A 5,275-nucleotide genomic window follows, 5' to 3' on the forward strand; every position below is an offset into this window, starting at 1 on the left:
TAGAGAGTAGAGCTCAGGGGTAGAGTGTGTGCCTAGCAAGCATGAGGTCCTGGGTTCAATCCCTAGTACCTCCATTTAAAATATATAAACAAACCTAATTAACTCCCTCCCCCAAACAAAACAACAACAAAAAAGAAATAAATATTCTATGCCAGGCACTTTACATACATTAGTTCGTGGAATCACAATCATTTTACAAGTGGGGAAACTGAGACTCAGAAAGAAGTCACTTGGTTGAGGATATATAGCTGGAAAGTGGCTGAAATTCCTCACTGTCTGATTCTATGCTCTTTCTATACCACCATCTGCTTCTCCAGCCTCATCCCTCACCAGTCCCCAACTCAAACTGTAACTTCTGGCATAACTGCCTGCCTGCAATTCCTTGAATGAGCCACGTTCTTTCCTGTGCACTCTTTTGCCTGGGACACGTTTAGCTGTAGCTTCTGTCTGGTTAATTCTTCCTCATCCTTCCCCTGGGAGGCTTTCTTGAAAGGATGCTCTCCGGATGGGGTAGGTTGACCTTCTCTGTGCTCTCGCAGCCCCCTTTGCAGCCCTCTGTCATAGGACACATCACAGGCATTTAGAAGCCTATTTATGTGTGTGTCTCTCCACTAGATGGTGAGAGGTCCAAGGGGAGGGACTGTCTTCCTAATAAGAGCTGCCATTTGTAGTGGGCATAGTTGTTATCTTGTTTAATTCTCACAACCACTCCCACGAGGGTGTTATTATGATTGTTTTATAGATGAAAAAAAAAAAAAAAAGGAGGCTCAGAGAGGTTAAACAACTTTCCCAAGGTCACAATGAGTAAGTGGCTAAGCCAGGAATTCAACATAGGTACATGTGATTCCAAGGCCTAGATTCTTTTCCTTGTGTTACCATCAGAACCATCCACAGGGCTCACAGCTTAGCTGTTGGGATAAACAGATAAATACCACCTGAACAATGAGATTAGTGAGCTAATCCAGGTTTATACAAAGTTGTTGGGGGGAAACATCTGGATGGGAAGAATTTGTTCTCTCTGGGAGAGGTGGTGTTGGAAAGGCTTCATAAAGTTACCAGAATGCTTGGGAACTTGTAAACTTCAGGTGGAAAATCGATCCTTGCATCAAATACGGGTGGTTAGTTTTGGGGGCCATGGCAGCCATCACCTGGGTCACCACTGCCTCCAAATGAGTCCATCTGGGTGCCAGGAATGTAGCCCAAACGCCTGTGGGTACCTGCCTCAGTGATGGCTGGTAACCAGGCAACCCAGTTAGCACAGTGTTTCATTAAAATCACGTTTGTGTGTGTGTGTGTGAAAATGACTTTATATAGTCAGTTTTAACCTTACACACTCTCCTTTAAACTTAAATAAAATCAATACATTTGCAAGCCTGTGGCTCTGCGGAGTAGGATGGTGCTCCTAATTATGTGCTAACTTCTCCACCTGCTCTTGTCTCCACTGCAGGCATCCCCGGAGGCTGCTTTCTCTCTCTCCCCTCCTTCAGGGAATTCATCTATTTCTCGGTTTGAACCACTGTAAAATTCCTATAAAATTAAACTTAAAACTACAGGCAAAAAGCACAGCTTTAAAAGGTATGGTACAATACCTTCCTTGTCTGCTGCAGGGGGCACGGTGGGTGGCCGGGCTCTGGCACCAGGCAATTAGGAGGCTTCTAAACTGCTTCATTTCCTGGCTGTGTGGCCTTGGGCAAGTTACGTAGCCTCCTTACGCCCGCATTCCTGACCTATAAACGCGTGAACAGAATCGTATCCTAGTAAAAGGACTATGGTGAGGACTAATGAGATAAGGCACAAGGGGCTTAGTGACTGGTTTGTTAGAAGTTACCAATAAGTGCAAGATGTAAACAGTAATTGTTGTCCCTCTTATCACTGGCAGGAAGAAGCAATTTGGGTGACAGTGATTTGAAACCTATGAAGTACTATGAAAATGTGAAATTTTATTACTGCATATAGTGTTGGGTGAATTCTAAAGAGCTCAGTAGAAAGAGAAGCGAACAAGAAATCAGGAAAGGCAGCTCCTAATGCTCCTTTGGCCACCTATCTGCAGTGTGACCTTAGGACATTCTCTCTGAGCCTCCTGCTTTCTCACATGTAAATCACGCACTTTGATTAGATTGCCTTGAAGCTCCATCCCAGCTCTGAAATTCTATATTCCACAGTGTCATCAGAGCAAATAAGTTATGTGACAAATCTTACATTTAGAATAAACTTAGAATAACCTAGACGGTTAATATGGTACCACATATATCGATGGCCAAAGTCCATCTCTGAGGTGGAGAAAAGTTAATCCCAACTCCAGCAATCAGGAAGAGTAATCTGGGGGGATTCAATGAAAAGGCAACTACAACACACCTCGTCTTTTCGGTAGAAGATGACAACTTATCTGGATAATGGCAATATTGAACTAGTCAGAAGAAAGATCAGATGATGCCCCGGCAGCTGTATACTTAGGCAGGAAATGCAAGCCCCCTTCACATTTTTTTTGGATGTGTCTTTTGGATAGTAACGTGCTGGCAGCTCTCCCAAACAGCTTGTGGGGCTCTTTGCTTTCTCCCTTCCTAACATATGGAGAACCTGCTGTGTGCCAGGTGTGCTGGTACCCTGGGCTACAGACACAGCCTCTGTTCTCAAGGAGCTGACAGACTATTGGCTAGAGCATTTTATCTGCAGGGGATACTTCTACATCTTCAGCGTAGTCCTGTGTGGTGCTTATATTGTTTGTACTATTATTCTGTGAAAACATAGCTGTTTGTGTGTTCTCCCTCAGCCCTCCAGCAGCTTCTGGATGTTAAATATTATCACCTCGTGTACGTTGTACCAGAAGGAAGAATCATCTGTTACTCTTTCACTTCCTAATAAGCCCTCAAACTAGTCTGCAGGCCAGTGAAAGATTCTTTTTCTTTCCAGAGGACTGATGAGTTCACATTTAGCTGCTTGGTCTTATTCTCCCCCAGGACTCAAATTTTACTCTTCTTGTCCGCTTTCCTCCCTTACCGCCACATGAACCAACATAACCAGAAACGATAACAAAAAGGAGACAGCAAGGTGTTGGCAGCATGTTGATGGATAAGACAAATATTTCTTTTGCTACTATAGCAACTACTATTAAATGCCTTATCACTTACCTTTGAAGCTCTTTGGAAAAGTGAAAGCTATTTTGCATATAGGTGCTTAAAATCACCTCAATTACCTAAGATACTTTCATCTCCCTCCAAGATTCTTCTTATAGGGATTTCTGCTATTTTTTTCAGATATTGCTATAAATGAAGAATGAAGTATTGATAGATTTCTCCAAAACGCACTGATTTTCATATTCCCTGAGAATGACAAGGATATTATGAAAGTGACAGTGGAAACATTTCTATAAAAATACTTAATCAAAAAAAAAAAAAACCCAACCTGATGCCTAAAGATACTTCCAATTATCTGGAAAATCGATACTAGATAATTGAGTGCTCATTCAACACTTTAGTAGATAAGCATGTATTAAGCGCCTAAAAGTGTTGCATTGTGCAAAGTACTACAAACATAAAAGAGATTTAGAAATGGTTGCTGCTTTCAAGGAGCTCAATTAAAAGTCGATAGCTTTATGTCTCGTATCAATACTTAATATCTTACAGAACATTTTCCATACATAACAATTCATTGCATCCCCAGATCAGCCCTGGTTTCACCACTTCATAAACTTGAGATTTCTTGTTGCTCACTGTTACTGGGCAAGCAGAATGTTCATTTTGATAATATTTGTATGTCTCCATTATTCCTGGTTTAGAATAATTTACAAATTGTCTCATTGGAAATTTAAGTCTTTCCACCTTCTCACCTTCAAGTCCCTGTTCCTCTACTGTGGAGATTCCCCCTGAGGGAGGCAGGGCCTAAAATGACTTCAAATTCCCTGTGACTGCCCTTAAGATCACAGTGGATCTCTACTACATACCTGAGGTAGGAAACTGGTTTTTGAATTCCTTTCCCACCAAAGCCTTTAGGCCATAATCTCAGAAATACATTCCTACTTCATTTTTCCTTTATCCATTCCTGATCATTCCTTCTGTTATTCTATGCTATCTTGGACTACAGTTTCCATCAAAAAATAGAAACAGAATTTAGCAATCTAGAGACTCTGCCCAATGCCTTCACTTTATGGGGGAGGAACCAACTCCACAGCCAGGAGGATTGTCAAAGCCACACAAATAGGTGGCAGAGCTGGGCTTGCAACTCAGAGACTGTATACTCTTTGCCCAGATGTAAGACATCATACTGTCTTTAAAAGCTACCTGTCAAATGAAACATTCTTCCCAAGATAGCATTCTCTTACATTGCCAGTGTATGAATATCTGGCTGCTGTTGCAACAGAGATCTACCCAGTTTCATAACACTTCACAGATTATAGTGTTATGTTCTCAGTTTTTCCATAGTGTACCTGTTCACCTCGTTACATCATTGAATCAATTGTTGAGCTTCTACTCTGTGCCAGGCATAATATAGGTGTCAGGAACAGGAAAACTACCAGGTCTGGGGCTGACTTTAATTGGAAGTTTTCTTTGAATTTGTGTAGGATCATTTAACATTGGATTACTAGTAACTGTACAGTTTTAGTACAAATGGTCCTGTAAGTGGGAGAAAATTACTAACAAGCATTGAATCCTAATAAGATGTTGAAGGCAGACATCAAAGTTTTTAAGCATTTAGGATTCCTCACATCCAGAAGACCCCCCACTCCTAGCTATTTATTTATACATTTGTTTTACTGAAGAATAGTTGATTTACACTGTTATGTTAGTTTCAAGTGTACAACAGAGATTCTATATTTTTATATATTACACACCATTTAAAGTTATTATAAAATACTGGCGGTCTTCCCTGTGCTGTACATTACCTCCTTGGGTGTGATTTATTTTATACCTAGTAGTTTGTACCCCTTAATCCCTTTCCTCTATTTTACCCCTCCCTGCCTCGCCCCCTCCACTGTTAACCACTAGTTTGTTCTCTGTACAAGAACCACCAAGTGTGGTTTTAAAAGTCTCCCGAATTTGCTACAAAAAGGCCCAAAGGTTAATCTCGGGGACTCTCTTTTTCACCTGTTTTTCTCCACCCCCAGCCCCGTCCCCCCCCAGGCGGACTCCAGGTCCAGCGGCGCCCGGGAGAAGCACAGCGCTCGGCTGGTGGGGCAGGCCCGAGGCGCGCTCGGGTGGCGTCCGAGGGCCGCGTGGCCGGGCGCCCTTCCGCTGTCCCGGGCCGGGGCGGGCCGGGGCGGGCCGGGGCGGGCCGGGGC

The sequence above is a fragment of the Camelus ferus genome, chromosome 21, assembly GCF_009834535.1.
Source record: "Camelus ferus isolate YT-003-E chromosome 21, BCGSAC_Cfer_1.0, whole genome shotgun sequence".
Lineage (NCBI taxonomy): Eukaryota > Metazoa > Chordata > Mammalia > Artiodactyla > Camelidae > Camelus > Camelus ferus.